Consider the following 26,178-nt stretch of genomic DNA (forward strand, 5'->3'; position numbering starts at 1 on the left):
ACTTGGGACAGTGGAAGGTGTCCCTGTCCATGGCAGGGGTGGAATGGGATGAGCTTTAGGATCCCTTCCAACCCAACCCATTCTGGGATCCTGTGATTCCGTGGAAATGAGGAACAGGCTGTAAAAGTGGGACGCTGGGGACGGGCGTTAATGCGATTGCTTTGGAAAGCTGCAAATTAAGAAGGCAGCACAGCTGGGTTCCTCCCAGTGCGGAGCCACTCTGGGGGACTGGGGGGTCACATCAGGCTCTGCCTGGCACTGAAAGCAGGGCTGGGACAGACACAGCTCTGGCTGTTTGCTGCAGCAGCTCTCTAATGGGCGGAGGGAAAATGCAGAGACACAGATCATTTGTGGGGGAAAATAAAAACAAGAGAGGATTATTCAGTCAATCACCTTGTCTGCTGTGATTAGTTTGGAGTTTAGAGCAGAAATCTGTGTGCTGGAGGTCTTATTCTGCATCTCACACTGGACTTGTAAAATCTGCCTGAAAACCTTCACAGGGGAACCCAGACTGAGAAGCTGCTTGTTTTACTCGTGGGATGCCCCCACAATGTCTGACTCCTTTGTAAGGCCACAGCAATATTTACATATTTTCCCCCTGCAGGGGATTTACAAATCCCGTAAAGCAGCACAAAATCCTCTGTCAGGTTTCCAGAGCAGGAGGAACCTGAACCAAACGCCAGAGCTGGCGAGGCACGGCTGGTTTGGGGGCATGCGAAGGACTGGCTCCAGAGGGGGACAGGGATGATCTCCCTCCCTCAGGAGTCCTCAGAGCACCCATGGGCAGGGAGCACTGCTGGCAGCAGGGACAGGGAAGCAAAGCAGGCAGGAAAAGCTGGCTTCAGAGCTGGGCTGAAGAGGCAAACGAGCCAAGGTGGCCATGGAGAGCCAGGCAGCACCAAACCCTCACCTCTCACCAAAACCCCAGACAAGGATTTTTACCCTGATGGGGCAGAGAGTCCCATTCTCAGCTGAAGATACCTGAAATGGCCTGATTTTCAGAGTATTAAGCAGGTGATATTATATTTCACAGAACCACAGAATGTGCTGAGTGGGATGTGCTCCTGGTTACCCTGAAAGTATCAACCCTGAGGTCTGTAAGTAAAACACAACAGAGTTAATGGTTAAAACTGAGCAACATATGCATGAAAGAGGCCCCTACTTCTTCTTTGCTCCTCTGTCAAATCAAATATTTAAAACAAAATCTTCCTTGATTTTACTGTGAGTCCTGCAGTTTTCTTTGCACTTTTCCTTACACTTTTCTTCGTGATGATGAACTTGATTTTTCCTGTTGCTGGGAAAAGTTTGGGACAGGCAAAGTAGAGAGTGAAAGAACAAGTTTTCCAACGTATTTATGAGTTCATGCAAGTTCACAGATTAAGAGGATCACAGAATGGTTTGGGTTGTGAAGGACATTAAAGCTCACCTTGTTCCAACCCACCTGCCATGGGCAGGAACAGCTTCCACTACCCCAGGTTGCTCCAAGCCCCGTCCAGCCTGGTCTTGGACACTTGGAACTTTTAAGCCTTAATTTCTAAAATCCTGATGGTTTTTAGTGATTATCCCATTAAATCCTCACACCTCCTACAGCACCTTTCCCAGCTGCAGGGAAGCAGCACCAAGTGGAGCACTGGGACCTTTGCTAGGTCCAACATCTCCAAAGCAATTGAAAAGCTTCATTTGGATCTCCACACAGGATACAGCAGCTGTTTGTACACAGTGGGCAGAGGTGAAGGGCTGCAATTCTGGAGGCAGTTAATGCTGCAGTGTAGGGTCCCAGGGGTGCTAAGCCCCAGTCCCTGGCAGGTATTAAAGTCTGCAAAATCTTCCCTGTGACCAGGGAGAGACTGTGTCTAGTCAGTCTCATGCTTAATTGCTGTTTTCATGTCCTTATCCCAGTAAAAATACTGCAGAGGATGTAGAATTTATATATACATATACGGATTAATTTCTCATGAATTATTCCTGTGGCTGAAATGGAGCCTGTGAGCATGGCCAGGAGCAAGGTAAATGCACAGCTCAGGCACAATGCTGGGTGTTCTGGGGTTCCTAAAGTGTCCTTGGCTTATTTTTCCCTTTTTGGGTCAGCAAAACTCCTTTTGGGACAAATGGTGACAAGGAAGAGTGATCCTCCCTTTCCCTAGTGCTGTGTCCCAGGGTGTGCACAGCACCCCAGGCTGGTCTGTGTTTGAAAGAGTTGGATTTGTCTCCCAGAGCAAATCAGGAAAGCTTTGCTGAAATATTAATTTGCCCCTGAAAACACCCTAAAAGCAACCAGCAAGCAGAGAGCTTCCCTTGATGGGAATGTGGAACTGGGACACTGCGGTCCAGCCCCGCTGCTGGAACAGGGCTGTCCCTGCCTGAGCCAAGGAGGTCATTTCCATTTTCATTCAGTTGAATAAAATGCAGATAAAAACACCTTTAGAAGAAAACAGAATACAGGCAAATGTGTGAATTTGAGCTCTTTGTCACAGTTGGAGTGCAGGGCTTGCAACGTAAGGGAAGGGAAATTATCTTTATCACTACTTTCAGAAGGAATGTGGCACCTAGGTCATTCTTGCCCTTGATTGATCCTGGGCAGGAATTGTCAGGGTGCAGGGACAAGCCAAAAGCTGCACTTTCATTTCTTCTTCTGAATTTAGCCAGAAATTTTTAATTTTTCCCCATGACATTGATCTGGACTTGGGTAGAGGCCTCTACTGCTTGAGTCTCTTCAGAGAGCTGCCCTGGTTTGAGGAGCAGAAGGACTCAGTGCAATTCAGGCACCAAGGCAGAGATTTGGCCAAAAGAAGTGTTGAAGAGGTGTCCAAATCTTGTTACACCCACCAGACAGCTCTGCACAGGGTAAAAGTTCCATGCTGGGTTTGGCTGAGCCAGGGAAAGATCCTGTGGGCAGGGACCTTGGGATTTCCTGATGTGTGTGTCTGCAGAGGTGGGAAAGTGGCTGAGAGGGTGGAGAGGGTGGGAAGATCTAGGGGCTGGTTCCCAGGGACCTTAAATCCCACCCAGTCCTCCCTCCTGCCACGGGCAGGGACACCTTCCACTGTCCCAGGCTGCTCCAAGCCCCATCCAGCCTGGCCTTGGACACTGCCAGGGATCCAGGGGCAGCCACAGCTGCTCTGGGCACCCTGTGCCAGGGCCTCCCCACCCTCCCAGGGAGCAATTCCTTCCCAATATCCCATCCATCCCTGCCCTCTGGCAGTGGGAGGGCATTCCCTCTTGTCCTGGCACTCCATCCCTTGTCCCAAGTCCCTCTCCAGGTTTTGGAGACACTGGAAGGTGTCTTCTGCATTTCCATAAAATGAGTGTTCCTGTATCAACAGCAATGGGGTTTATGCTGCTTTGTGTGTCTGTGAGGGGGTAAAATCCTTTTCTCACTAAAAATCAGGCCTCGTAGCAGATAAATCCCAGAATGCAGCTCTGGTGAGAGAAAGTGACTCCAGCCCCCATTATCCTTAATAAATACGCATTGCAAAATCATCTTGGCTCCCTCTGATTCACATCAGGGAGCTTAAATTTGCCATTACAGGGAATCTGACTTGTCAAAATCCCATCTGTAATTACAAACCTGCATGAGGAGATGGTGAAATGGTGGGAGAAGGAAGGAACCCATTAGGATTTAGCTGCCAAATGTGTCCTGTTTCCAGAATGATTTAAAAGGTTGAAATCCACAGCAGGTAAGAGGACAAAGTGTCACTTCACAGTATGAATAAATTCATGCAGGGACAGTCACTGACCACCCTACTGAAGCCTGGATTTACACTCAGTCCTAGCAGAGCCAGGCTCCAAGGTAAATATAATTACCTGGGCAATAGCCCTGAACTCTTTCAAGTCTGATTTGTGCCTTTGGCAGCCAGACAGAGCAAAGGGCTGCAGGAGGAGGGAGGGATGGGGGCAGGGCAGGAGGCCACCAGCACACCCCGAATCTCAGCATCACTTTGGAGACACCAAACTCTCTTTTTGAGAGCCTCCCTGGGAGCAAAGCCTGGCTGGGAAGGTGCTCTACAGAGGATTTCCATCACCTCTGGGATGCAAGCACAGGGAGCCAGGCAGCAGGATCCAAACAAGTTCCACCAAAAGGAAATCAGATGGGTGGGAAGAAAAGCTAAACCTGGGATGGGATGTGTGGGTGCTACAGCAGGAGGGGCAGCAGCGCAGGTGTCCCCTCAGGTGCACTGTTGGAAAATGGTTAGAGGATCAGGGACATGGATTATTGATAAAGGGAACAAATCAATAACAGAACTGTACAAAGCAAAGGCCTGCAAGCAAAGGCCTGCATGAGAAAAAGCCTCCATGAGAAATGCCTGTGTGAGAAACAAGCCTGAGAACAAAAAGGGAGTTTTAAGGAGGTACAGTCCTGTGCTGATAAGATATACTGACCATGAGAAGGGAGGAAGATTTTTGATCTTTCAAGACAAAACATAAAGCTTGCCAAATGTAGTCTTTTATCTAACCCAATTCTGTAGAAGTAAGAATGTGCCTTTGTAAGTTTAAACTAATTAAAGAACTGATAAGCTTGTATTCAATGCTATATAAGTGCCTCTGTATTGCTAATAAACGATGCTTGCATTACCGATCACATTGATTGTCTGCATGGCTTCCCCCACCCGAAATCGGCAGTGCACGGTGACATTTTGCTGTCGTGGGAGGCGTGGTACAGAGAGCAAAGCTGTGGGCAGGTTACAGGGGGGTGCTGCCAGCGCTCAGCACGCGGTGTCAGCTGTGTCTGCTCCGAGGTGAGACTGGCATTGTTAAATACCTGTCACTGCCGTGTCACAGGGCAGGGCCTCTGCCAGTCAGCCTGGCCCTGCAGGCTCTCCCTGCTCTGTTTTCCATCCTCTGAACCGCAGCGATGGCTCTGGCATTGAGTTGACTGTAGAAAATCAATAAGCAGCACTCTCAGCTCCATGGGGCAGCAGGAGACAATTGCAGAGCTCAGGACACGCCGTGCCCAGATGGGCCTTGGCCCCACCTGAAATGGCTGTGCCCCTAAAAACCTCTCTCTCACCACTTTCTGTGTGGGGAGGGTTTTAAACACTGGTTTCTGGCTGCTGTCACAGCTTCAGGGCAGAGGAAAAGAGCTTTCTGGACAGGTATACACAGCTTTTTTTGCCTTCCAGCTGTGGCCAGATGAGGTTAACACTGGGGATGCACAGGAAACTCCTCCTGGGGGCCTTCCAGTTGTCACCCCTGGGCTGGGGATGCACTGAAACATCCGGTGTCACCTTTGCTTAGAATTTTTCATAAATTGGATTATTTTAATTCAAAAGAACTTCAAGCCATGACTCCGAATTGCAGCTGCTCTCTGTTCTCCCAAACACAGGCAGTAAGGGGATAATGTGTTTGGGGTTGGGGTTTTTTCTTCAGGGAAAGCTTTTGGAGAGTGCTCCTCGTTGGGATGTTCAGAGCACACCCTTGGCAGGCACCACCCTGTGCTGCCAGAGCTGCCCTGATGCCCAGGCACGAGGAGGAGGAGCAAGAGGAGCCTCCTCAGAGCACAGAGACACCCGCAGGGTGGACAGAGCAGCGTTGGGTTAATGCTTGGACTCGAGGGCCTTAGAGGTCTTTTCCTGCTGGTGGTCTTTAGGGCCCCTTCTGACCCCACCCCTGCTCTGGTTCTGTGATTCTCTGATCTGGTTTTGCCTTGGCTGCCAGCTCTGGATGATGGTAATGAGGGACCCAGCTCTGCTGGGGGGTGGGAAAATCTCTGTGGCTGCTCAGCACAGGCAGGAGAAAGTCGAGATACAAAAAAATCTGATGTATAAGCAAGGGAAAAATGCGATTCAATAGATCAAACAGATCAAACAGAACTCCTGCCTGCTCAGCACTGCTGTCTTCATGTTAAAATGCTGAGAAATGCTCACACATTTGTCTTCTCCAGTCTTTCCTCAGGGTGTGCCTGAGGTGGGAGTGCTTTGTGGGACTGAGCAGGGACTGGGCCAGGTGCAGACTCAGCTCAACACCTTTATCAAGGAGTCAGGCCATCCTCATCCCAAAATGCAGACAGTGGCTCTCTGTCACACAGGATGATGTGTGTGGATGATGTCCCAGGTGTGGTCTGGCTCAGGGAAAGCTCTTGGGTGCTATTGGAAAGGAACTGGTGGGACAAGGAATGTCTTGGACTGGTACAAGAGCTCAGATGGTGAGAAATGAGCCTCTCTGAGGGTCCTGGCTGAGCAGAAGGGGCAGGGCCAGGCCTGGTTCCCTCATTTCCCAACCTGGAAACCCTTGGCTTAGAGAACAGTTCTCTGAAATGATCTCTGCTCCTGAGCCTTCCCTGAGTGCACCCAGCAGCTCTAAGACAGAGCATCCCCAGCAGGAGCCAAGCCCTTGCTGCAAGATGTGCTTCGAGTGCCACAAAGGTTTCTGAGTGCTCACAAATCCAAAATGGAATTCCCGAGCTGAGGGAGAGCAACCTCCAGGGCTCAGGGGACACAGCACACTGAGCTGCTGGTCAGCAACGTGGCAAGGGGGGGGTCTGGCCCACAGGGGATTTTGTGTTTGAGAGCCTGGCACCTCCTGTTCCCACAGCTTCCCTTAAGTGCAGCCTCCTGCATTCGCTGCATCGTGCAGGGATAGAAGCCTGTGCACTTCTCCTGGGGTGCTCTTAGGGGCTGGGGAGAGAGGAGTTTCCTCATGGGATGTCTCCATCTGCCTCCAGACCCTGTGGCTCCCAGGCAGATAAAGTGTGTTCCCCCCAAACCAAAGCTTTTTGTGGAATAAACATGTTTTGTGATTTGTGATGGCCATGAACTAAACCACAAGAAGTTCCACCTCAACATGAGATAGAATTTCTTTACACTGAAGGTGTCACAGCACTGGAAGAGCTGCCCAGGGAGGGCCTGGAGTCTCCCTCTCTGGAGACATCCCAAACCCACCTGCTCCTGGTGACCCTGTCCGGGCAGAGGGGTTGGACTGGATGATCCCCAGAGGTCCCTTTCAGCCCCAAGGATTCTGTGAACTCTTCAGCCCCTTTAACAACCTTGCAGCCCTATTCATTAGAGCTTTGGCACCATCTCTGGTCAGCCCCTGGGCTTGTCTTGCTGCCCTGGACAATTTTGGGAGCAATCCAAGACCCAGTTTTCATCCTGCTTTGCCAGCCTGGAAGAAGGTACCCAAAGGAGACTCTCAGCAGCCCTTTTGCCTTCACCCTCCATCACCTCTTTCCATAAGCACGTTGATTTTGGGAGACAGGACTGAGTTCTGACCATGGTCTCCAAGGCAGCCCAAATTGTGTCACCATGTGCAGGACACACAGTGCTGGCAAATGTCCCCAGGCTGGAAAGTGGCGACTGGGAGTGCACCATGCACAGGCACTGCCCGTGGGGGAAAGAGGTACCACGGACACCTGGGGGTGACCCGAGATGTCTGGGCAGTGGTTGATGAAGAAATGCGTCACTGTGGCCACCAAGCTTCTCTGCCCACATCCTGATTGTGGCTGAAGTTGTCTGAGATCTCTCTCCTGTTTATCCCTCTCCAATTTCCACCTTTTTCCCATGAAAACACTGAACCTGGGGGGTGCTGCTTGCTCTTTGGTGGTGTGAAGAGAGCAAACAGTAAGGAAAGCTGGTGAGCACTGGGAGAGGCAGCTGTGTCATATCCCAGGGCAGCTGGGATGTTGGGACTGCCAGGGTGCTGCTGCTCATGCTCCAGAACAGGAGCACTGGGCAGGAAAAGGAGGTGGCACAGGCAGGAGAGTGAGGAGGAAGAGGAGCAACAAGAAGCCCCTGTCCAAAGGCAGTTCAGGCAGCTGGGGGAGAAATACACTGGCAGGAGCTCAGTGGAGTGACCCAGGCTGGTGGGACAGAGTGGCTCAGCCACCTCCCCTCCAGCTGGCTGCTCACTGAGCCTCTCTGCATCCTCTGCCCATGGCTTTTGGGAAATCAGCACTGCCTGACAGTTAACAGCACTCAGATATGTTTTGTCAGCTCCTGAACGGCCATGAAAGAGGAAACTGAAAGATTATACAAGCCCCAAGGCAGGGAGGCGAGAGATTTGAGCTGTGAGAGTGCCAGAGCGCAGCCACAACCGGTCTCAGGGTGACTGAAGCCGTGGATGGCACAGCCCAGGACGAACATTTGTACAGAACAGGGCTCTTGTCTGAGCACAGCCCTGCTGGGCTCTGGGGCCAGGGCTGCAGCTGGAGCCCAAATTGGCAGCAGCAATTAGCAAAGCTCCTGGGAGGGGAGCAGAGGGCTCCTGGAACATGGAGAGGCACCAGAGCAGATCTGCCAGGGTTTCCAGTGTGTTCCTGGGTCCTGGGGTTCAGACCACAAGAGCACTGTCGGCTCCTCCTCGGCAGGCTCGGGGGAACACTGGGAGGCTGGAGCTCGAGCCACATTTATCTGCATTGATCTGTGCCCTGTGGGAGCACACTGCTGGAATGAGGGCTCATTAATGGGGAAGGAATGACAGAAAGAGCCTAATAAATGTCCCTCACATCCTAAACACTCCGAGCTGCTGGGGCTGAGCACTCCTCACTCCGTAAGAGAAACAATTATTTCCCCGCAGATTAAATTCAGTGCAGACTGAAAGCACGCAGATGAAAGCAGCCGAAACCCTGGGGTGAGAGGAACGTTGCAGGAAAATATGAATGTATTCCACTTGTAGCACACTAAATATTATCTGGGGCAATAGTAGGTTCAATCAGGCCCCTCTAGGGAGGTGTAGAAGTCCTGCCAGAGCATGGATGGAATGAGGTGCCTCAGTTGTACAGGTTCCTGCAGCCCTGGCTAGGATGGGGGATGTAACAGGAGGTGATGGTCCCATCCACCTCGTATCCAGACAACACATTTGCATGGTGTTTGTAAGGGTAAAATCCATTAGCTGGCTGAAAAAGTGACTTCTCAGTGCTCAGAGCAGCCTGGGTTTGCTCTCAGTAATGTTAACAGCAAAAATGTTACCTAAGGAGAGACCAGGGGGTCTCATTCCCAATGCTTTCATCTCCATCCTTCTCTTTAATTAAATTAATTAAATTAATTTAATTACAATAAAAAACAAACTCTGTTGCACCTACATAAATCCTACAAGGTCCACCCTCTTAAACAACCTCCTTCAAGAAATTAGTTGAGTAAAATACACTGAAAACCATAATTACATCCCGGATCCAGTTTATCAAGTAAAATCTCTAATGTATATTTGGCAATCAGCTTCTTGTCCCTGGAAGTCAACCTTTTCCTACAAAAAATTGGGGCCTGATGTTTTGAGCTGTCAAGGATATGAAAACCCAAGGAAAAACTCAGTTGCTCAGCACTACGGAAAAACTCAGTTGCTCAGCACTATGGCAAATCCAACTCATTAATGCACTTTTCTCCCCATTCCAAAAAGAAAAAGAAAAAAGAAAAATCCAAGATATTCTTCAATTTAAACTGTGGATCACACTTCAGAAAGACACCAGAAGGGAGGGGAGCAGAATGCTGTCTAGATTTCTGTCATGTGTCATTTTTCTCATGTTATTAAATACAAAGGAAAACAAAGTCCACTATAATCAAGAGCAATTGTTATGGTAGGAGCATTTATAAGGTACAATGAATATAAATGGACCACTTTTCCTGCAACAGAGTGCAAGGAAAATCCTGTTAAAGACAATTACTTAGAGTCTCTGGCAATAAACCCAGCAGTGAGGACCCCTTGAACCCAGGGCTCCTGGTGTCCGGCCACCAATTGTGCAGTCAGGAGTTAAGAGGATCTTTAGGCAAGGCTGCCATTAAAATCCCTTCCCAAAGTCCCAGGAGCAGGACTGATGCCTTTGGATGGACCAGCAGGGTTCAAATGGATGAGCTGTCTGCTCCCTGCAGCTCGAGCCACGCTGGGAGCTCAGCCCTCCGTGCAGGGGAGAGGTTTGGGCTCCTCAGCTTCGGCATCTGGGATGGCAGGGACAGCAGGAGACACCCTCAGGGAAGGGGGATTCAGCATCACACTGACACTTGGACTGAATGACTCAACGCTTGTTCAAACCTCGTTTTCTCCAAGACCATGAGTTCTCCCTTCAGACTTAGCTGGTGATGGTGGGGGGTTGAGATGTTTTGGGCACTCAGGCCTGAAGAGACAGGTTTGGATCAGCCTCCTGAGGATCCTCTCAGAGCTGACACCTCGTGTGTCGAGGAGAAGTGACAAATCTGGATGAAAGGAACAGTTCTTGGATGCCTCATTGCTCCCATTGCCCCTCTTTGGGCTGTTTAGGGGTTGAGTGAGCCTGGAGCATCCCTGCACCTGTGGTGGCTGCAGGTGTCCTGGGCATGGCCAGCTCTGCCTCCTGCCCCTTGGATCCCAACCCAGCTCTTTCCAGCTCTTTCTGCTCACAGCAAGGAGACTTTTAGTCCCAAATCCGTAATGAGTTTCTGGGAAGGAACAGATTCAAACCAAGCTGGCTGAGCCAGGGGAGGCTGGACGCTGACAGCCAGGGCTTGGACTCTGGGGACTCTCCAAAAGCCAGGGCCTGAGCAGCTGTGAAATGGGGACTGCGAGGCAGCACTGGAGCAGCCTTCCCTGCCTCTGCTTCCCTGAGCTGTCACCACTCAGGACTGTCACCAGAGCTGTGGTTTGAGCTGGGCTGAGGCAACAAAAACACAGTAAGGGAGGACAATCTCTTCTCCATTCCCCAAATCACTGGCTATCATCACGTTGACTTAATTAATTGTTAACATCTCTGTAATTACGCAGTAATAGAAATTATTCCCTCTCGGTGCTGATGAAGATAATGAATAACAATCATGGCTGCTTTGTTTCCCAGCATTAATCTGTTTTGAAATATACATTGATTTTATTTTGATTAGGGCTAAACCCACTTTCCACGCTGCAAGAAAACCTCTCTGATTTGAGTAAATTGCTGTTGGCATTTACATTATGATAATCAGCTCAGAATCAGCTGCTCTCTTCCTGGGTGTCATTTGCTTACTTCCTAGTCCACTGTAATTTGGGGGTTATACTTGGGAATATTTAATTATGGCTTCCTTTCTGCCTTGCTCCGTGATCCACGTGTTCCCCATCACTGTTGTTATCCATGAAATGGTTCATAACTCAGCAGGCTCATCCAGGCTTGTTCTCCTGGTGCTCTGACAGTCCTGCTGGGCTGCCTTCCTCAAGCCAAGCCCAGCTTCAAGGCCCTGGCAAGAGTGGGAATTAGTGAAAACTCCAAAGAAAACCAAAACTTACGTGTTGGTTTTGCACTGAAACTCTGTTTCCCGTTATTTTCCTGATTCATTTGGAAAATCCCAGGAGTCAGAGCCTGGTACCAAACTGCCTCAAAAATATATTCTAATTATTTCACTTGTGCTCCTGACTCTGTCCCAGCCTTCCTGTGTGCTCTGTGCTCTCCCACTGCCCCTGAGGTGGGGGCCTGGGTTTGGATCTGGTTTGGATCCCAGCTCACACACCAACGTTGCAGTTAAAATCCCTGGACTCAAGTATTTCACTACAAACACCTGAATTCTTCCTGCTGCTTTTAGGGCAGAGCGTGTATCTGGCAACAATGAGATGTTTTTAATCTCAGGGTTGAATTCTCCATTTAAATTATTCACAGCATTCAGTTCTGGCATTTTCCAAAAGGAACTTTTTCCTGCTTGAAAAGGTTTGTTTTTTTATTCAATGTTTATTTTGATTTATTTTCTTTTTAAGAGGAGAAACACATCCTTTTCAACAGTTTTGTTTTTGTATTTTCAATTTCAAATCATCATAAAAGACATGTTTTTCTTTTGAACTGGAAGAAAATTTCTGTCCAGAGCAGCAGCCCAGCAACCAAATTTTTTTGGCCCGGTAGGTTTAACCAACATTTTATTTTGATGTTCCTGTAACAAAACATTTCAAAAATTCTTTGCTGTGAAACTTCTCCCATCATCCTAAGCCAAGATATCCAAGGAGAAGTTTATTTCTGATGTTTAAAAATATTTTAAGTTCTCCAATATCCTGGGAATGCTTCTGGCCTCAGCCTGGGAGGAAGGATGCACGACCTCCTGCTGCCTGTTTTTGTGGGGTGAGGAAGATGGGTCTTGATGATCTTGGAGGTCTTTTCCAACATTAAGGATTCTGTGATCCCTCCTCAAAGCCTCTTCCCTTCCTTTGCTGACCTCTCCTCCTTCCCCAGGCTCTGTGCAGCCCTCCCCAAGACTGCAGGGAAGTGGGCAAGTGGTTGGGGGGATATCCTGGAGGGATCCTGAGTGCAGGTGCTTGGGGTGATGCAGGACAGAGCATTTTCCTTGGAAACAGGAGGGCTGTTGCTGCCACAGCTATTTCAGATTTCTCCAGCCTGGGCTGGGGCCTAAGATAAGCAAAGTCCACCAGCACTGCTAGGGCAGCCCAACCAGAGGAGGAGTGGGCCAGGCACTCATGGACATGGCAATTCAGGAGGAATTCCTTCCCAGAAAGGGTGGTCAGACACAGGAAGGGGCTGCCCAGGGAGGTTTGGAGTTCCCGTCCCTGGAGGTGTCCAAGGAAGGACTGGATGTGGCACTCAGTGCTCTGGGCTGGGGACAAGGTGGGCATCGGGCACAGGTTGGACTCGGTGACCTTGGAGGGCTTTTCCAACCTCAGTGATCCTGGGATTCTGTGATTGGGCTTTACCCCCAAAACCAGGAAGCATAAGAATTGCCTTAAAAATTAGTTGTAAAAATAATTTGATCAATCCATGAGTCCATACTACCAGCTTAGACTGGCTCCTGCAGGGATCAAGATCTGACTCCTCTCTTTCAGGGATGGGCTTCTGGAATGTTTTGGTGTGAGAGGATAGAGCACATCACCCGATCACAGAATCCTGGAATCCCTGAGACCTCCAAGAGCAGCGAATCCCAAGCTGTGCCCGATCCCCACCGTGTCCCCGGCCCAGAACTCTGAGTGCCACATCCAGCTGTTCCTTGGACACCTCCAGGGATGGGGACTCCAAACCTCCCTGGGCAGCCCCTTCTGATGTTTAGCAACTCTTTCTGTGAAGGAATTCTTCCTGATGTCCAACCTGGACCTCCTCTGGGGCAGCTTGAAGCTGTGTCCCCTCCTCCTGTCACTGTGTCCCTTTGTCCTGTCCCCAGCCTGCAGCTGGATCCTGTCAGCTGCTCATTAACATGAACGTGCATGGGAAATGAGTTGGGTTTTTTCTTAACAACAGCAACCATTTCATCACCCAACAGCCACGCTGGTACATCCAAGAGAGATTTGGAACCAAAATGGCACCATAATTCTCATTGTTTGGGTCTGACACCCCAGACACGGCACGGCAGGACCACACATCCGGCCCTGGGAATGACATCCTCCTTCTTTTTCAGCACATACTCAGGGGAAGGACAGGTTCCACCCCCTTCCACGTGCCCACTCTGTCACAAGGAGAGGGGGTTAAACACTGATCAAAAGGAACAGCAGAGGGATGGGGTGGCCATGCAGGCAAACCCCAGTTCTGTAATTGGAATCATTCATGGCCCAGGGCAAACAGAAACAAGATAATGCAGAGCAAGGGGCGGCACAGAGGAAAAGAGGCTTTGAAAAATGCAAAGGCAACCTGCAAACATGCAGGGAAATCTGAACCTTTCACTTCAAAGCATTTAAAGTCAGTGTTAAAAGGCTGTTTCTGAAAGGTTTCCATTCTGCTGCCTCTTGTGCACAATTTTTGTTTAACTCAAACTCCCTCTCAGAAACAATTTTTTTATTTCATGCTTGAGCTCTGCTGCTGGAGAAGAGGTGCTGTGTGAGTGTGTGAAGGATACCAGGAGCTGTAAAGACTCATGGAATAAAAGAATGTTTAGGTTGGCAGAGGCCTTTAAGGTCATCGAGCCCAACCATTAACTCAAGAAGGCAAGGCAGGGGAGGGGAAGGGAATTCAAACCAAGGGAGGAGTAGGCAAGGCAAGGCAAGGCAAAGGAGGGGTAGGGAAGGCAAGGGAGGGGGCTGGAAAGCTGCCTTGTCTTCCCTTGCCGCGTGTGCCCCTCCTTTCCTGCCAAGTCCATCACTAAGCCATGTCTCTAAGCATCACATCCACACTGCTTTTAAATCCCTTCAGGGTTCCACTGCCCTGGACAGCCTCTGACAATGCTTGATAACCCTATTCGTGAAGAAATATTCCCTAATATGCAACCTGAGCCTCCCCTGGCCCAGCCTGAGGCCGTTCCCTCTCTCCTGTCCCTGTTCCCTGGGAGCAGAGCCCGACCCCCCCGGCTGCCCCCTCCTGTCAGGGACTTGTGCAGAGCCACAAGGTCCCCCTGAGCCTCCTTTGCTCCAGGCTGAGCCCCTTTCCCAGCTCCCTCAGCCTCTCCTGGGGCTCCAGCCCCTTCCCAGCTCCATTCCCTTCCCTGGGCACGTTCCAGCCCCAGGACTGGAGGTGTCCCAGCAGTGCCAGCACAGGGGACAGTCACTGCCCTCGTCCAGCTGCCACACTGTGGCTGACACAATCCAGGTGCCATCGGGCCTCTTGCCCACCTGGGCACACCTGGGCTCATGTGCCCCCACTGTCACCAGCACTCCCAGGGCCTTTTCCAGCTTTCCAGCTGCTCTGCCCCAATCCTGGAGCATTCCATGGTGGTGTTGTGACCCAGCCCTTGGCCTTGTTGAGCCTCACCCACTTGAGCTCAACCCATGATCCAGCCTGTCCAGATCCCTCTCCAGAACCTTCTCCAGCAAATCAGCTCTCCCACCCAACTCACTGTCCTCTGCAAACTGGCTGAAGGTGCCCTCAGTCCCCTCGTCCACATTGTCAATAAAGACATTAAGCAGGGCTGTCCCCAGTGCTGAGCCCTGGGGGCACCCCTGGTGACCAGCACCCAACTGGATTTAACTCCATGGAGGATCTTTAACCTCCAAGACTGTGGATTTAGCTTTGATTTCTTATGGCCAAGCCAAACCTGAAAATCTGGACACTTCAAACTAACACTTCCTTGACCATTCCATGAAGGCTTCAAGTGAAGAAGTAGAGAAAACCAGAGTCATGGCCACAAGGACACTTCCCAAGCATTTGGGGGAACAGTGTTTTGCATCCACCAGGCTCTTCCCACGAGCTGCAGGAAGGATAATCCTGCAAAGCCCTCCTGCATCACAGCTCCCAGGGCAGCCTCTGCTCCCACACAGACCCATGGCTCTGAAATCCCATCCCAATCTCCCAGCAGAAGGGGGGCTCTGGCCATGGACAGGCACATCCCCAGCTGCTGCGTGGCCGGGGAAGGGCCGGCTCCATGTCCTTTGCTTGTCAGCATTAATCAAGCATTAAAGCAAAGGACAAGCAGATTTTGCTGATTTAATGGATAATTCCAGCTTGTTTGGTCCATCTAATTCAAACTACCAGAACTGAATCTGAAGTGACTACTGCCTGTCCCTGCTTATCTTTGTCAATAGCTTTAGACACAGGTCAATGCAGGTAATCAGTTTTCAAGGGACTCTTAAAAATAGCAGGAGTTTCTACTTAAATATACTCTTTTTTATTTGTAAATGCTCTCCTTCCCTCATTATTGCCATTAAGTTTGGGGATTTTGTTTAGATTTTTTCCCTGAAAAATTAAATCTTTTATTATTATTATTTATTATTATTATTATTATGAAAATAATTTCTTCCATCTCCCTGCTGAACCTCTACTGACATATACATGAATTATGGCTTGCTAAGGCACTTTTCTTCCTGAAATAGTTTGTAAAGGAAGGGAATGAGCTTTGTGAATATTGGCTGGGCTTGAAACAACCCTGTGAGTGATCCTGATTAACGTGGTCACAGTTTGAGGAGGAAAACATGACGGGCAAAGGATTCCAACACAATCCAAGGAATATTTTTATACCAGAAATGCTGCACACTCCTTTTTTTCCTGCACGCTCCTTTTTTCCTGCGTGCACAAACATAAAAGTCCAAGTGCAAGCTACAGGGAATTTATAGACAGAGACAAGCTGCTTAGATGATCAAATAAAAGATGTTTAAACCTCATCAATCTTTCACGAAGCAGAAGGGAAATTTGATTGTCTCTGACAAATGAATGACCTTTGGCAGTTCTGCACAAAGGTGAAGCAGATCCCAGAGTAACAGCACAGGCAGCGAGGGCAGCAGCAGTGGAGGCTCTGATTTTATAGTGGACTCTTTATATGATGAAGTCCATCCAGTAAAAAACCTCCCAACATCCCATGGCTCTGTGTGGAGTAAATTTAGGAGCAGCTGCTCAGAGACATCACAACTTTCCCTGTGGAAACCCCAAAGCAGAAACTTCAGCTCCTAAATATCTTACTTGGGCAGGAGCAGAAGTCAAGCAAAGGGCCGACAGGTCCTTTTGTCCCTCCTGGGAAACACTGTCCTTTACAGCCTCCCCTGGGAGCGCAGCTTTGTGGACAGCAGAGCACGTTCTACTCTCTCAGGTGGGTCATGGATCATGACAGCAGGCTCTGGACTGCAGACCGAGTCTCTTGGGAATGATTCTGAACTTGCAAGTGAAGATTAGGAAGCAAAATGGAGACAGGTACAGCTGCTGGAGCTGGGGCTTTTGGACTTGTGAGAAATCAGCTGTGCTGCTGCTGCTGCTCCTCAGCGCTCCTGAGCTCAGGAGCTGTGTTTATCCTGAAGGACAGATCACATGGATATTCCATGGATTGGAAATATAAGCATGATTTAAGAGCTCCACAGGCTGACGAGACATCTTCTCCAGGCTGGTGAGTTAGGGCTTGTCTCTCTTCATCAGTTTGATTGATCTCAAGGTCACTTCAAAGCCCAGTCCTGTAAAGCTCTGGGCCTGGCTCCAGGCTGCTGCCTCCAGGTAACTGCAGCCTTCCCAGTAAAGGGACCAGCTCTTTCCCATTCCTGTGCCATCTCCATGCCACTCTGCCATGGACTGGGGCACACCAGGGCATGGAAGCACTGGAAGCTCTCCAGCAGCTCCCACCTTGTACTGGGGAGTGGATACCAGCCTTTAGCAGACAGTCCAGGAATGCATCCAGAGCAAAGCTTCCCAAAGGTTCCTGGGACAGGATTTAATGTGCACTTAATTGGAATATCTTTCATGCAAGGAACAACTCCAATAAACAGAAAATACTGAGAGGAACACACAGGTGCCCCCCAAAATGTCGATGTTCTTATTTGCCTGTGTCTTGGTGAACTTCATTGTGTGGTACCTACAGCACAAGCTGGGCAGATACTGGAAGAATTGACCATTAGTTTTAAGGATTCACTGTGTAAGGCACTGGAAGACTTGAAAGACAGGAGACATTTTTAAATGCCAACCTTTGAAATGTTAAATAAGAAGACAGAGAGTCAGGAGCTTCCCTTTCAAACCTATAAAACTTCAGTTTTCAGAAAACACTGAAGTGGATAATCAAATAGTCTATCTGTGAGCTCACAGAGGAGTATAAAGGGATGAGTAACAGTCTGTATGGATTTGTCAAGAACAAATATGTCAAACCAATCTAATTTTCCTTTATGACAGTGCAAAAAGCCTTCTGGATAGAGAAGAAACAGACCATGTCATAGATCTTGATTTTAGTCAGGCTTTTGACACTGTCTCCTCTGATACTTCCATGAGCTAGAAAAATATCATCTAAGTGAATATATTATTGGGTAGTTGCAAAACTGGTTAGAAAATTATAGATGGAGCAATCATTGACAGATTACTGTCAAAATACGATGCTTGCAGTAAGGACTGAGCTTTCAGCACTTTCATTAATGGTCCCGATGACGGAACGGAGAAAACACTTCTCAAGCTGGCTGACACCTCCACATGGGAAGGACTGCCAGGATTTGGGATGAGTAGACTCACAAATGAACTGCACAGATTCAGAGCTGAGTTGGAGATGATTTGAAACAAAAAAAGAGATGCTGCTTGGTTGGCCTAAGTCCTCCTGGAAAGGAATGGTCATCTGTAGGAACTCCAGATGGGAACAACTGGCTGCTGAGCAGATCTGAAGGGAAGTCTGTGAGATCGTGGTGTACCAGGTGCCCAGCAGGAGAAGGCAAAGCCTCACTCCACACAAACTGTGATTTGTGAGCCGTGTCAGAAACTCCTCCATCAGCTTATCTTGTAGGCTTTGGACACATATGGTTAATGCTCAGCCAGTCTTCGTGTCCCTACAAAAACATTGTGTTCTCTGAACTGATTTCTCCTCAACTTAGCAGTGGCATATTTAGCTTCGAACATATTGGGCTTGGAAGGCAAGGCAAGACTGAAATTGTGGTGTGACTGTGGAGCAAACTGTCCAACTCTCCCATTAGTTGGGGTTTTTGTTACCCACTTGTCTTCCTCAGCACATTGCTCATGAGAGTGCGGGGGTGGGATCAACTTGGGGAACCAAGCAGGCTCCTGGTAAAGCCTCATCTGCTGAAAACTTGGCTTTGCTGGTTGATTAAACAAACAAAACCAGTGTTGGAGGACAAGGTCCACTTTTGCTTTCTTCTCAAATAATGGCTTTCCTTCTCCCCACTCTGCAGCGGGATGTGAGTCCTTGCTGCCCGCTCCTGCCTTTCCAAAGGAAGCCACACAAAGCCTTTCCATGGGAAATGTCCAGACAAACCCTTTGCAGCTCCCCGGGCCTCTGCACACGAGCACAGAAAGTCCAGGGAGTTTCAGAGCCCTCCCCATCCCTCTCACTCCCTTTTTTTTTCTGGAGAAAATCTGATTAAAGCTGTGCAGGAGAGAAGCAGATGGCAGTTTTGATGTGAGGTGAAGACAGCTTAATCTCCATCTGTGCTGACATTTTCACATGCCTCCCTGCAAACGCTGGCCCCTGATAAGCTCTAATGCAGAGCTGGGGGGTCTCGGTGCCCTTTGCCGGAGGATTTTCCAGGCGGGATGTTGGGAGCTGGCAGACACCGGCCACGGGCTGTGGCCCTTGCAGGAGACACTGATCATTACCCAGCAGCTCGGTGATTGGGCTATCGACCTAATTAACATCCTGAGCACCTCGGCAGCGCCGAGCTCTGGCTTTCGGGAAGCATCTGCTGCAGCCCAGCCCAGCCCTGCCGGCTCCGCGCTCCAGAGAGGCAATTAGGGAAGCGGCAGAGCGAGGTCAGGGAAAAACGAGGCACAAAGGCAGCGCATCTTCTGAAGGGGAGCTAATTACAGAGGGAGCTAATTCCAGTATCCCGAACACCGAGTGCTCCTGTGAGTCAGAAGAATCTGGCAATTAAGGCAGTGATGCATTTTGTGCTTGGTTTGTAAGCACAGGTAATTTTGGTGTTGGAGGCTTGAGTGTATCTGCCAGGGCACTTCCCCAGTGGAGTTTGCCAGCCCACCTTTGCCCAGATCCAGGCAGCTTTTGGAGTGGCTGTGGAGGGCAAGCCCAGGGAATGTGGCCCTTGCTGGGAGCACATGGGACTGGGAGCCCTGTGGCATCACTTGTTCACCTGCTGGGATGGGAGCTGCTCCATCCAACCCCCTCCATCACCTGGGACAGGTAGGCACTGCTAAAACACAGAGTTCAACACAGCTCTGTGGAAATGGTAAATCCCTCAAAGATGAAACACTGCAAGAACAGATGGCCCTGCAGCAGGGCACTGGCCAGGGCACTCGGAAATGTGTTCTCCATGGGTTTCCCTGCCAGCAGCTGAGGCACAGCCCCACGTGCTCTGTGCCAGCCTCCAACGGGGCTCACAGCACCCAGCAGAAGAGGTGAGGTGCTCAGTTGGGGAAGGCAGGAGCATCTCAAATCCAAATCCTTGTTGGAGAGTGTGAGGAAGACACTAAAAAGGCTTAGCAGTAGGACTGGGGATTCAGTGCTCCGACACAAGCAACTGGAAAACACTTCTCATTAAACACAGAGCAATGGGAAAGGTGGGGTTTAATTGAAGTCAGCTTCTGACGTGAAGGAAGAAAGGAAAGCAGGATAATGTTATGGCCCAGCTGCAGTCTCAAGGCTCCCATTAACATCAACAGTACAGCGCATTTTTTGCAAAGAAGGAATCAAAGCCCTGAGTGTGGGGGACACGAGAAGAAGGGGAGGAGAGAGTGGCCCAGTGGAGAGCCCAAAGATGATGTGTCAGCATGAGTCAGGAAGGCTGCTCCCGCTGACTGCCACCCTGGGATCCATCCCACGGCTGCAAGAATGGAAGAGAAATCAGAGCTACAGATTCCTCCTGAAGACCTGAACTGCCCGAGGGGATTAGACCGGGGTTTGGCTGCACATTCAGGACAGATTTGTGAGCAGGCTCCAGGCCAGGTTCCTGGGGTCCCAGCAGGACACAGGGCAAGCTCCTGGGGCACGGCCAGGCGCCAGCTCAGCACTGCAGCCACAGCTTTGGGGTTACACAAAGCTTTGGGTTCTAAGCAACACCAGGACTTCTCAGCTTCTCTGCCCTTGGTAGGCACCCAGCGTGCTCAGCTCGTGTCAGGAGGTGGCTAAGCACAGGGAGGGGATGTTCACTGCAGCCCCAGCTTTGCTGTGTGCCCTCCACACCCATCCACAAGCTCTCACCTCCCCATCCCTGTGGGAATGTCTCAGGGATGCAGTCAGGCAGCAGCACCATCCAGTGCACGTTGTGGCCTCTGGTACAGGACACTCCGTCGATGACAACACACGAGCGCAGGGCCCAGGGAGCTGCACAGCAAACCCAGGCCAGGGAGCCACTTGAGGCAGCACCTCCTGAGAGCAAACACTTCATCTGAGGTGTCTGGAGGTGTGTAAAATAACATAATCTGCACAGACAGGTTTAGGACGCCTCCTATGGTTGGCTGACACCCCGATGAGCTACTGCCCAGGGACCTTTCTTGGGCAAGCACAGCGATTTATGGAGCAATTGTGCTGCTCAGTATTTTCCAGGGAGGGGGTTGTGGCTTTAAGGCAGTGCAGGAATTACTGGTTTCTCAACTTCACAGAGCATCCTTGAAATGCTACTTGTGCCATCTTGTGTTTTCCCTGCTCTAAATCAGTTTAAGTGTTTTGTTCTCTCTGCCACCTATTTTTATGGTCTCTCCCCTGCTTGAACATACACACAGCCCCATATACACTGCATTTCTAGGCAGGCAAACAATCTTTCATGCTTTAGGAAGGCCAGCTCAGTCTAACACAGACATTCGGGCTTCTGATTCTCTGTGACTTGTTTAATATCAACCAGGCAAAGATGAAGTTTTGATGACCCCACCTTGCATGTTCATCTGGTTATAACACTCAATAGCAGACAAAGATGAGGTTTTTGTGCAGGTATCTCAGCCTCAGAGGTGTCACTGCCCTGAGAAAAGGTGTCTGCCTGGGAGGTTTGAAGGTAATTGAGAGCTTACAGTGAGGTCCTGCCTCTAAAAATGTGAGCATTGCACTGTTCTGCTGGAAACCTCCATTCTGGGAACAAATCATTGCTCAGGAAACCTGGGACTGTCTCCTTTGCTTAAAATCCTTAGTCAGGATGAATTTAGAAAGCCCAAGCTAGAGGGAAATTGGCTGGGAATAAAGCAATAATGCCTTCATGGCTCTGGTTCAAAGTTTATCCATAGGTAACTTTTTCCAGCAAATCCTTCTAGATTTAATCAAGTTGATCAAAGTATCAGTGAGCACCTCCTGTCCTCCTTTAACCACATTACTTGGCATTGTCAAGGAGCCAGGATGACCCTGCCCATCCCACAGGGCAGAGAGCTTCCCAGGAAGTGCCTCTGCTCTGCACAGCCTGGCTGGTGCCCAGCGTCACCTCAAAACCTCCTGGCTCCCTGCTCGGTGAGTGACACTTCAGAATCCGGAGAACAATGGGTGGCAGCTGAAAATAGCCATGCTCTGCAGGACTCCTCAGGTGCCAGCCCACTTGTGATCGTTGGATTTGGGAAGCTTGGACAGACAGCTGATGCCTGAGCTGATCACAAGGAGTCAAACCGGCAGAGTTGTTCCTCAGCATTTGCTCAGCTTTCTCTCTGTTTTCATTTGTGTTGACATAATCACAGGGTCACAGCATGCACTGGGTTGGAAGGACCTTAAATCTCACCTCATTCCACCTCCTGCCATGGGCAGGGACACCTTCCACCAGACCAGATTTCTCCAACTCCATCCAACCTGGCCTTGGATTAACAAAGCTCCTGAGAAAATGGGAGAGATACTACAAATGCTGACATTTAACTGAAACATTTTACTGAAATGTGGTTTGTGTAAGCAGACAATCCAGCATGTGAGTCTGAGGAGCTTTGCAATAGGACTACTAATGACAGCAGGTTATTTCTTGCATTTTTATGCACTTTTACGCAGTTCAAGCTGAAAATTGGGCCAGTGCTGAGCAAGAGGAGCAGCCCTTTCCTGTTGCACAGTTTCCTGGTCTCACAAGGGGCTGTGACAGCAGTTTGCTCTGGTATGGACCTTCCTCATTTCAGCGTGGCACATTCCCTGTTATCCTGCTTGAAATAAATAAGGTAAGATCAAAACCAGAAAATGAAGATGCAGCAATCAGATAGGGCTGTTTACACCTCAGGCTCAGTGCCTGAATTCAGCATAGGTTTGTAGCAAGTTGCCAACTTCCTCACTGCTCCTCTGATTCCTGATTATTATTTTTTTCCATAATGCTCTGGCACCCCTCGCTCGCAGGCATCACTTTCAACTCCAGCTACTGCCTCATAAATGAGACTCCAGACTGGAAAGAAAAGCTTGAAGACAATGACCTGAGGCACCTCAAAGCTGAAGAAAGCAAGGAGAGGAAGCAGAGATGGGATTGCTGGGGCTGTGCTTTTAACTCTCATAATTTCCCACCCCATGTCGTTGTCTGGGGCACCCAGTGCTCCCTGACCAACAGGCAGGGACGTCCTGGCACAGGAGCCTCCACTGCAGCCAGGACTGGTCCCTCCTTGGGTGATGCCGCTGGGCTAAGGATCACACAATAACTGAGGTTGGAAAAGGCCTCCAAGGTCATCAAGTCCAACTTTCAACCAAACACCAGCATTCCCACTGAACCGGATTGCAAAGTGCTACATCCACACGTCTTTCGGATCCCTCCAGGGATGAGGACTCCACCACTGCCCTGGGCAGCTGTTCCAATGCTTAACTACTCTTTCAGTGATGAAATTTTCCCTGATGTCCAACCTGAGCCTCCCCTGGCCCAGCCTGAGGCCGTTCCCTCTCCTCCTGTCCCTGTTCCCTGGCAGCAGAGCCCGACCCCCCCGGCTGCCTCCTCCTGTCAGGGACTTGTGCAGAGCCACAAGGTCCCCCCTGAGCCTCCTTTGCTCCAGGCTGAGCCCCTTTCCCAGCTCCCTCAGCCGCTCCTGGGGCTCCAGCCTCTTCCCAGCTCCGTTCCCGCCCATGGACAGAAGTGTTCCAGGGAGAGCTTTGTATCTTCCACCACCCCTGCCTCCCTTGGTAAACCTGCCCTGCTTCTTTTCCCACCTGAAAAACTGCACCAGACCAACTCAATGCCAGCGTTCCCTTCAAAGAGAAGTAAAAGCTGGGAAAACCCATTCCAAAGTAGCTGTTTGCAGCCTCTTTGGCAGGTTCTCTGAAGGCAGCCTGCAGAAGGTTAGTGAGTCCCGGCACGTGCGAGCCCCTGCTCCGGGGGATGCTGCCTCATGTCGGGAAAATGAGAAGTGCCTGGGGTCATCTGGAAAGGCAAACCTGGCCGTGTGATCCTGCACCTGGATGCCAGCAGGGATTGCTCTTCGGGCAGTGCTGAGCAGGGCAGAGAGGAGGGAGCAGCCTGGGAACTCGCTATCTGATGCTTCTCATGCCTCAAAACTCTTTTTGTTCCATAAATTAGGCTTTTGTTGAGGAAACTGAAGGAGATGTTTTATAGTTCTGAAGCCTCTGTCAGTCAGAGTGATTGCCAGAGAGCCAGCACGTCTTTGAGAGGGGTCTGCAGTGATGAACAATGGGGCTGGGAGAGAGGACAGTGGAAGGGACAGTGGATGTGTCACTGTCACCTCCTCATGGGCCCCTGCACTTGAAGGTGCTGGCATTGAGTCCTGGGTGATGGGGAGCCTTGGGGGCCAGGGCAAGCTCAGGGGTCTGCCACAAGCTGTGTGCCCTGATGCCTGAGGATTTTAGCTTTTATATCTCTCATATATTTGTGATCCTGCAGTTCTTTAGTGTGTAACTCTAAACTCCATATGCAGTGTTAGCTGCTGTTCTCCCATCTGGGTCAGACAAAACAATTCCTCTCCAGGCCTGGGAATCAAGGACACCTGACTGCCTCAGGCCCCGAGAAATGGGAACAGCAGAGAGTTGGGGGGGAACAAACTTGGGGTGAACGACTTCATCACCTGAAGCTGTAATTGGAGGATTAACCCCCGATATGCAAACGGACCAAAGCTAGAAAAGTATGAAAACCAGTGACCCCATGGTCCATTCTGGGTGCAGCCCCTGGGGGGGCTTTGTCTGCCCTGAATGTACCTGAAGGCCCTTCAATAAATGTAACCTCTTTTATTCTCTTAATTTTGTCTGGCCTCTCTTTTTAGGTAGCCCCATAAGGCATCAGCCCAAGCCCTTCTGTAGCTGCTCTGGGATCAGGGGAAGCTGAAGCAGGTTTGGGGTACAGGGGGATCCCAGGAGACTCCAGGTAATGACTCTCTCCCTGGGTCTGTGCCCTGGTGGGGAGGGGGTCAGGATGCCATGGATCATGCCAAGGATGATGCCAGGGATGGCTACAGGAAGGCAGGTGTGCCCCCATTCCTCTAATCATGCAGCTTCAGTAAACATAATTTATTTTACATTTTCAAGGATATTGCAATGGAAATACCTGGGGAAGGTCCTGCTTGCTGCATCCCCAGGTGGTGCTGCTCCTGGAGAACACAGCAGGCCTGGTTCACAGCGGGAAGTGAGAGAAAGGCAGCCTAGGCATGGACTGGAATTAGGCTGGGCCAGTTTCGTTCTGCAGCCCAGGACACACAGAGCAGAGCACTGTCCCACCACAGCCACGGCTGCATGAGGGATGCTCTCATCCATCACTGGCTCTTGCCAAGCCTGATGAGCTGACAGAGAGGCCAGCTGGGCTGCTTTGGGAGCGCTCTGCCTGGCTCCTCACTGTCAGAAGCTGTTTCCCTGTGTGCCCTGCACAGCCCCCAGCACTTTGGCAGCCGAGGCCAGACAAGTGCTGCAGGCTGGGAGCTCCAGGAGCAGCAGCAGCAGCAGCACAGGGACAGGGGTGTCACTTCACAGCAAGCAGGGGAGGAGGGGAGAGCACAAAGCCCCTCCAGGTGCTGGCACAGCTGCAGGTCTAAAGGTAGGTTGGCTCCTGGCCCTCTCCCCTCAGATAACATCAGGCTGCAGCTCCATCCAGGTCTGTCTGGTGCAAAGATCCTATGGCAGTGGGTACATAAATAAATTGCTGGCCTCTCTCCACACTTTCTCAGCCCCTCTGCCCAGCACACAGAGGAAGGCAGCCCTGCCTGCCCTGTCTGACCACAGGAAACCACAATCCCAGTGCTGCTGTGGGAATTGCACAGGGAGGGATCCCACTTACCAGGACTGCAGCTCACAGAATCCCAGAATGGTTTGGGTTGGAAGGGAATTTAGAGCTCGTCTTGTTCCAATCCCCTGCCATGGGCAGGGACACCTTCCACCAGCCCAGGTTGCTCAAAACCTCATCCAGCAAAGATGTTTCTCTTCAATGGTGCTGGTTTGTGCCTTCCAACAGGCAAATTTTTATTGGCTGATTTTGGTTCTGAACCTGGAGCACACAGGAGGCTGCAATAAATGCATCACAGGTGTTCAATAACAGCCACAACCGAAGGAGGATTCCCCTAAATCGGAGGAGACATTTAGGAAGGCACCAGAGGAGAGATTCGATAATGAGATAAAGTCAGGCTGGTGAATAAATGCATCACAGGAAATGGGATCCCCTGGAGGCAAAGGCAGGAACCTAAAGCACACTGAGGATGGAGCAGGGACATTTTAGCCAGGGCCAGATCCAGAACACTCTTTGCAAGCACAGGGCAGTGGTTCCACTCTCTGGCCCTTTGGGTTGTATTTCTCCCCCCCCAGCCACATACCCTGGCCAGGGCAGGTCTTGCATCTCTGTGTACGTGAAGATGAGACACAAGGGCACCTCTGGATGGCCATGGAATGAGGCTCCATCCTGCCTGGCCGCAGTCTCAGAGCTCAGTGGTCACTATTGGAACAAGGACACACCCAGGGCAGGCTGCTCCTCAGCACATCCCCTCCCAGTCTCCAGTGATTTTCTCCTCAGGCACCTCCTCACCCCCAAGGATGGGTTTCATTTCCATAAATTCAGCCCACAGTTTGGACAGTGATGCTTTTACACCTGTTTCAGCGTGCCCCAAATGCTTTTAGTGTGGTGTGGTGCCAGTGTGAGGAATGAAAACTCATTTCCAGCTGAGCCCCCCGGGCTGAT

General features: G+C 50.3%; 1 long non-coding RNA gene across 1 annotated transcript in view; it reads right to left on the reverse strand.

Moving 5' to 3' along the window:
• The window catches only part of LOC109144272, a 35,675-nt gene extending 15,102 nt beyond the window's left edge, over positions 1-20,573 (reverse strand). The window contains exon 1 of the long non-coding RNA XR_002044937.3: positions 20,346-20,573. This is a non-coding gene — a long non-coding RNA (uncharacterized LOC109144272). The remainder of the gene's footprint in view (positions 1-20,345) is intronic.
• Positions 20,574-26,178: the final 5,605 nt, after the last annotated feature.

This window comes from Corvus cornix, chromosome 20 (genome assembly GCF_000738735.6).
Source record: "Corvus cornix cornix isolate S_Up_H32 chromosome 20, ASM73873v5, whole genome shotgun sequence".
NCBI lineage: Eukaryota > Metazoa > Chordata > Aves > Passeriformes > Corvidae > Corvus > Corvus cornix.